We start from the raw sequence: 8,421 nt of genomic DNA on the forward strand, positions 1-8,421 counted from the left end.
TGGGGGCTAGCTCCAGGTTTTCATGTGCCCTGGGCCAAAGAGCGCCCCTTTAACACATACCACAACTCATGATGCTACGATACGGCAGAGAAATAGCGGTATAGTACAATGAAAAATACTTCACTTTTTACACCTCATGACTGATATCGATTTTAAATTCTCCAATAGCTCCTAATACGGACAGTATATTACTCCATACAGTATTATGGCCACCGCGTAGTGCGCTATACAGAGTAATGAGGCCCATATATTTCTCCATACAGAATCATTGGTCCCATATAATGTTCCATACAGTATATGATGAGCTCCACATAATGCTACAGTATATGTTGGTCCCCATGGATGAAGCTCCACTGTGTTATGGGCCCAAACAATGCTCCATATTTAATGGGCCCCATTTCTAATGCTCTAGTGTATAATGGACCCTGTAAATGCTGCTCCAGTGTCTGATGTCCACCTTTGGAATGCTCCAGTGTATGGTGGGCCCCATATATCATTCTCCAGAGTATAGTGCTCCCCAAAAATTGCTGTCCCAACATTGAAAACAATTAAATAAGTCTCCTCGCTAGGGAATCCCTGTACTAGTCTGGACTCTTCGTTGTCCCCATCTTCCATCTCACTGCACTTGGCTGTTTAGGCAGAGGGCATACAGACGTGATGTCATTGCACTGTCTGGTCAGAATATCACTGTCAGGACACGCGGAAGACGTCATGGCGGTGGAGCAGAGAGAGGTAAGTATTTCAACTTTGCAAGTGCTGGGATCCGGAGCAAGCAGGGGAGCCCACTCATTGGGGACGGCACTGGCACAGGGCCACTCATAGTACGGCAGTGTGTGGCGGTGTGTCTGACGGCGGGTGGGAGGGCCTCCCGGGTGGGCCCTCCCACCGGCAGAGACACTTTTGCGTACTATGAGGGGCCCTGTGCCAATGCCGTCACCCATGAGTATGCACCCCACTTGCTCAAGGAACCAGCACTTTCATCTGCACCTTCCTCTTTGTCACCGTGTAAGGTGGCATAGTATGCGTGAAGGGGAGCCTGAGTTTCCTCAGGGTCAGATTCTGGCTGTGTAGAACGTGAGGGGAATGTAGTAGTCTGGGTCAATGTACCAGCAGAATCACCTACCAGTGGCTGGGCATCAGTGCACTTGTGGCGTCCCCAGGAGTACGGTCGCCACAGTGGCATTACCTTCCTCCTAGGGAGTGTGATGTCATGCTTGGGAGCAACGAAGGATGTCTCTAGCAGTTCAACCAGCACACAACACATTTCCCACTCCAGGCCAGCAGGGAGACCTCTGAACCTGAATGCTGAGGAGCTGCTCTCTGTGGTCAGGATGAGGTAAGTTAGGGCACTCTGTGCAGGGAAGGGGAAGTGTGTGGATGTGAGAAGGGGAGCTGGAGGATGAGCAGAGTTAAGGCTCACTCCTAGCTGGAGCGCATGGTCCGGATTCTGGTCTCCGAGTTTGTAGGGACACTGACGTTCCTGCAGCAGAAACCGGAGGAAGTAGCAGCTGTAAATGCTCTGTACCCAACTAAGGCTCGGAGGCCCCAGCATCGACGTGTGGGAGCCAGAAGGAAAAGGCTATGGCTGCCTGCCTTACGAGAAAGTTCCAAAAGAGAGTGAACAGGGGGAACTTCATTGAACTCAGCACTGTGAGTACCTCAGATAAGCGCTAGAACGGAGGCCACACTACCTATCTGCAGAGAGAGAATTCGAAATTGGCTTCCAGGCTGACCAACTCCTTCTCCATCTGTACTCTGGGTCCTGGACGGCACTTACCAAGTACAGGTAAAGGAACTGCACGACTGTGTCTGTCATCTTTCTCCTGCGCCTGGCGCACGGCTCTGCTACATCCTGCACTGCACACCATCTACCAACTCTTTCATCTGCCCTGTGACTACAGCCCTACCTGTGCAGGGCTTCTACATCTTAGCTGCACCACAACATCTGTCCCAGAGAAGCGACACTGCAGCGCTGGTCAATCTAATCAAAAACCACAGGTGGCGTCACGTATCGTTCACCTATAAACGTAATTCACCCCTTTGCATGGACGCCCAGGGCCATGGAACAGGTCACCACCACCGTGACACATCCCTCTGAGACACCGGCCCGGTACCGATGAACCCCACTGCCCTGGCTGGCCACCCATACTCCATGTCAGATTCATCTTGGACTTGGGAATTCACGATTTGACTTGATAACCCAGTTATGGTATGATAGAAAGAGCTACATGCACTAATGTGAAGTGTGGCCTGCTGCATCATTCACTTTTGGTGGGGGGGAAGGACACAAGTAAAGGGGTTCTTCCTGATCAGGAGCCAGCACTTGACGACTCAGTGCTTGCATTTTTTGAAACTTCAGAAGAGGAGGGCATATTTGCTGGAGTCTGTTTCGGCAATGTTAGCCAAAACCAGTTCCTCATGCTCCGCCTTTAAAAGCGGTTAACCTACTCCCAGAAAAGGTAGCCTTCCAGGCGTTCCGGAGCCAGACCATGACGCAGGCTCAACACCTCCTGCCTTAGCTGCTATTGTGCTTTTGCCACTACCAGCAGATGCACCACCACCATCAGCACCAGCTGGCCCCCCCATGCCCACGTCCGCGGCCTCTTCCACCAAACTTCAAACTTTTGTAGAAAATGTACCCAAAATAACATCAGATATATGGCACTGTATCAGAAGCGTACAGCTTTATTCAGTCAAAGGATAATTGTCAATCTCTATATATATTCCATCAGTCACACAGAGACGCTCACAGGCTCAGTATGGATTAGACAAGAATATAAAAAGTAGACAAAGTGTACAGTATCATCAGAGAGCAGGTATATATAGTATAGTTTAAACATTCTAAATCTCCGCAGATATTTGAGGAGGCACACACAGACACTCTCAGGCTCAGTATTGGATTACAACACAATCTAAAAAGCCGTAAAACAGTAATGGATCTCAAGAGTACAGCTGTACACAGTGAAGGTGTCATTGTTGTCAATCTCAGTATATATTTCCACAGTCAGAAAATAACTCTCACTTGGTCAGTTTGGATTAGACCAGAATATAACAAGCAGTAAATGGGTAATGTATCACAAGCGTAGAGCTGTATACAGTGTTGGGGTAATTTTTAAATCTACGTCTAAATTGCCGGAGTAACCCTCAGACTGTCACACGCTCAGGATGGATCACACCACAATATAACAAGAAGATCCGCAAGAAATAATCACACATGTGGGACAATGTTACAGGTGTCAATGATACACTTAGAGTGTTGGTTGGAGGAGGACTTCCTGGCAGAAAGGGTACAGTATCACCAGATACCAGGTATATATAGCATAGTTTAAACATTAACAATGTAAATCTATATATCAGGAGTAGTGTTGAGCCACCCCGCTAGTGTTGTGGTTCGTCGCACAGGAGGCAAGTTCGTCGAATGTTCGTCGAACATTCGAAGAACACCGTCGAACCCCATTGAAAACAATGGCAGGCAAACACAAACACATAGAAAACAATTGCAAAACACCTTTAAAGGTGTCTCAAAGCAGACAAAATGCTCAGAAGACAAAAATAAAATATGGAAAAGGGCAACTACATTTAGAAAAGAGGTGGAGGAGTAAAAGGAGGAGGTGGAGGAGACACAGATATAGGCTTGTCATGCCCTTATGAAGTCAAGAAAGGTTGGAATAAAAATGTAAAATACAAACCAAACCAAAACAAAAAATTCTGAAATCGAACACGATCATATACCGTCGGACCTCCCACCAATAAATTATGCCAACTGCCAATGGGGCGGCGTTATTCCCACAAACATCCAAACTGCGTCCATGAAGGCAAAGTGTTTGGTTTCTGGGGGCTGTATGATTGCAAAGCTGAACCTTAAAGGGCACCACCAGGAGTGGAGCCTGTGGCTTAATTGGACTCCACCCGGGAAACCACAACCATACAAGCTACAGAAAAGATGGACAGATTGCAAGCTTTGTCGATTCTGTGTGTGGTGTGGTATGTCCGTTTGTAGTTGTGCTAGCGATTTCTCAGCTTTATTCCGTTAACGACCGAGACTCCGGCATGCCCCCGCGGTACGCGTCAAGCTTACTAGAGGGATACGCGACGCTCTGGCATGCGAGATCGAGCAATAACAGGTCTATCATGCCCTTACATGTCCGGGGCTGCATGCACACTACACAGAATGAAAGGACCAGCTTTTCTCGCTTACAGGTGCTGATAACCCGCTGAACACCGTCAGTGATGGGGATCTGGGATTACAATTATTCCCCGCGAACGATGATTTCCCAGTAAGTGCAGGTCAACCGCAATTACAGAATTAGGCCTAACCGGCATTCCTGACAAAATGAAAAAATTACGTGTTCAAAGCAAAGGTGCTGTAGCTTGCTTAACAGCTCGGCAGCCGTTCTCAGGCCCAGTATGGTTTCGACAACGTTGCAGAAAGTTGATAAAGGGTAATGTATCACCGGATTACAGGTATGTATAGCATAGTTTACGCATTAAAAACCTATGTCTATAGATCAGAAGGCAGGCTCAGACGGTCTCAGGCCCAGTATGGATTAGACGTGATTGGACAAAGGTGAAAAAGGATAACGTATCACCGGATTACAGGTATGTATAGCATAGTTTACACATTAAAAACCTATGTATATAGATCAGGAGGCAGGCTCAGATGGTCTCAGGCCCAGTATGGATTAGACGTGATTGGACAAAGGTGAGAAAGGCTAACGTATCACCGGATTACAGGTATGTATAGCATAGTTTACGCATTAAAAACCTATGTCTATAGATCAGGAGGCAGGCTCAGACGGTCTCAGGCCCAGTATGGATTAGACGTGATTGGACAAAGGTGAGAAAGGGTAACGTACCACCGGATTACAGGTATGTATAGCATAGTTTACACATTAAAAACCTATGTCTATAGATCAGGAGGCAGGCTGAGACGGTCTCAGGCCCAGTATGGATTTGACCAGATTGTACAAAGTTGAGAAAGGGTACATTATCACTGGATAGCAGGTATATATAGCATAGTTTAAACATTTAAAATATCCGTGTTCTCAGTATGGATTAGACAAAAATCTAAAAAGTAGAAAAAAGGAAAGGTATTTGTAGCGTACACCAGTATACACTTTTGGTGGTATTTTTAAATCTTCATATATATTTCTGTCTCAGTAAGACAGTCCAGTCTCTCCACAATAGGAAATGAGATGCATACAATTACTGACATAAAGTCTAGTGATTGAAGAAATCTAGGAATTAATAATCACGGGAAAAACTTCCATCACAATTCTCAGAGGCGTTGCTGACCCTCAATTAATTTGTGTGTGGAGACAGCAAAAACATTTCTTTGTGAAGAAAGTGTTGCTGTATCGCAGTACCGTTGATCCCATCAGCGTTACTCATCTCCATCAAATTTTTATCACAGGGAGAGATGTAAACATGTTGCTCACTGCCTATCATGATCTGTCACGTAACTTTGGAGTGCAAAAGACAGAAGCCACAGGCCGTAGGCGATTCCATGGGATTGGCATGAGAGGGCACATTTAAAAATGGGTGCCGGAATGTCACACATCTGTGAGTAGGAAAACTGTGAAAGCTGATGATAAACCTCCACTGCATGTCACTGTGAGTTGACGTCCATAAGAAATGGAAGCCATTGATCATCTGAAGCTAGAGCCCGGCCAGCGGGACAGGGCATAGCTACGTCTTAACCATCATCTATCAGTTCAACAAATTTGTAGTGGCAGTCCCAGTGAAGGACATGACAGCCCAGACTACACAGCGGAGGAGCAGGAAGAGGTAAACATTGCAAATGCTGTGGCCCTGCCCAAGCAAGGGGGGCACACTCGTGGGCGTCGGTACTGGCACTGGGCCCCTCATATTACGGCGGTGTGTCTGACGGTGGGTGTGCTCCCCCTCTGTCAGAGACACTTGATTGCACTATGAGGGACCCTGTGCCAGTGCCCGTGCCCATGCCCAAGAGTCGGCCTACCCACCTGTCCAGGGCAACGGCACTCGCACGGTTGCGTGCTCTAGCTGGTTTGAGGTTTGCAAAATGGCATATGTTGATGTGGGACATTCAGTTGCTGCTAAAGGCGAAATTGGTCAAGTCCGAGGAAGAGGAGGACCAAAGCAAGCCATTTTTCTGGCAACTTATGTGTCATCAGGGTAAGGTGGGACAAAATCCTTGGAAACCCATGCATGGTTCATTTTAATGAAGGCTAGATCATCCACTTTTTGGGTCGACAGACGGGTCCTTTTTTCTGTCAGGATTGATCCAGCTGCACTGAAGACTCTTTCCGATAGCACACTTGCAGCAGGGCAAGCGAGCTCCTGTAAGGCATATTGTGCCTATTCAGGCCAGGTGTCCAGTTTAGCGGCCCAATAGTCAAATGGAAATGACCTGTGAGGGAGAACATCGATATGGGAGGAGAAGTAGTTTGTAACCATAGTTGACAACTGCTGTCTCCTGTCACTTTCAATCGATGCAGTATTACCAGTCGTGTGAGCGGGACTTGAAAAATCAGTCCACAACATGGTCATGAAACCCCTGTCTCCAACGTAACTTCTGATGTGTGCACGACAAACACCTCTTCCAAGCTGCCCCTGGCCCCTATGGCTCGTGTGAGAACCATCACCGCTGCTGTGTGCTGGGAATGCCTCAACCAACCGGTTTACCAGAGTTGCTTGTTTGTTAGCCAATATTAGGTCAAGGATCTCCTGTGGCATTATGTTTTGGAATTTGCCTTTGTAGCGTGGATCCAGGATGCTGGCCAACCAGTAGTCGTCATCGTTTATCATTTTGGCAATGCGGGGTCCCTTTTTAAGATCTGCAAGGCATAATCTGACATGTGGGCCAATGTTCCTGGTGTCAATGATGCACTGCGAGTGCTGGGTGGAGGAGCACTTTCTGGCAAATCCACATCCCTCCAGTCACGCACAAAGCCTGTACCAGACCTTGCCACGCCAACATTTTCTCTTGCCCCACAAGAAGCATCCTCCTCCCCTAAATAATCATCCCCATCATCATCCTCCTCCTCCTCCTCTTCCTCTTCTTCCTCCACCTCGTCCAGGGGAGGTCCCGGAGCAGACAATGGCTGACTGTCATCAAGGCATCCCTCCTCCTCTTCCTCCTCATCAACCTCGGCTGCAGATGCCTGCTCCTTAATGTGCGTCAAAGTTTGCATGAGCAGACGCATAAGTGGGATGCTCATGCTTATGATGGCATCGTCTGTGCTTACCAGCCGTGTGCATTCCTCAAAACACTGAAGGACTTTACAGAGGTCTTTCAGCTTTGACCACTGCACACCTGTCAACGCCATGTCTGCCCTCAAAGTGCCTGCCCATGTATCCTCCCACAAATGCATTATGGCCTGCCTCTGTTCGCACAGCCGCTCAACCATGTGCAGGGTGGAGTTACACCTTGTTGCAACGTCGATAATTAGGCGGTGCTTGGGAAGGTGGAGCAATCACTGCAGCTTCTGCATACTGGAGTGTACTGGCGACCGGCGGATGTGCGAGCAGTCTTCGAACCTTATTGAGCAGGCCTGGTAACTCCGGATAATTATTGAGGAAGCACTGCACCACCAGGTTCAAGGTGTGAGCCAAGCAAGGTATGTGTCTGAGTTTTGAAAGGGCTATGGCTGCCACAAAATTCCAGCCATTATCACTAACAACCTTGCCTGCCTCAAGATGTAGACTGCCCAGCCATGACTCAGTTTGTCGCTGAAAGTAGTCGGCCAGTACCTCCGCGGTCTGTTGCCCAAACACATCATCTTCAACACAGCCTGCTGACGCTTTGCACTAGCTGATCGATAGTGGGACACCTCGTGTGCAACACTGGCAGCTGCGGATGGAGTGCTCGTGCGACTGCGCTCTGTGGACGAGCTTTCGCTTCTGGAGGAGAAGGAGGGTCGAACGCCTACAGCCAACTGTTTCCTATACAGTGGGCTTGGCAGCACTGTCCCTCCACCGCTGTCCCCTGTGGACCCTGCATCCACCACATTAACCCAGTGCGCAGTGATGGACACGTAACGGCCCTGGCCATGCCTACTGGACCATGCATCTGTTGTGAGGTGCACCTTTCCATTCACTGATTGCTTGAGTGCATGGACAATGTGATCTTTCACATGAAGGTGGAGGGCTGGGATGGCTTTGCGAGAAAAGAAGTGGCGACTGAGTAGGTCATAGCGTGGTACTGCGTAGGCCATGAGTTTGCGGAAAGCTGAGCTTTCAACCAAGCGACAGGGCATCATCTCTAACGAGATTAGTTTGGCAATGTGGGTGTTCAAACCCAGTGTACGCGGATGAGAGGATGAGTACTTTCTTGTCCTACTCATAGTCTCTGGTAGGAAGAGATGGATTTGAGAGCTGCATATGGTGGAACTAGCAGTGGACATGGCGGACTGAGAGAGGGTTGATGATGGTGATGGA

The sequence above is a fragment of the Dendrobates tinctorius genome, unplaced genomic scaffold (genome assembly GCF_039654945.1).
Source record: "Dendrobates tinctorius isolate UK_male_01 unplaced genomic scaffold, ASM3965494v1 ptg000028l, whole genome shotgun sequence".
Lineage (NCBI taxonomy): Eukaryota > Metazoa > Chordata > Amphibia > Anura > Dendrobatidae > Dendrobates > Dendrobates tinctorius.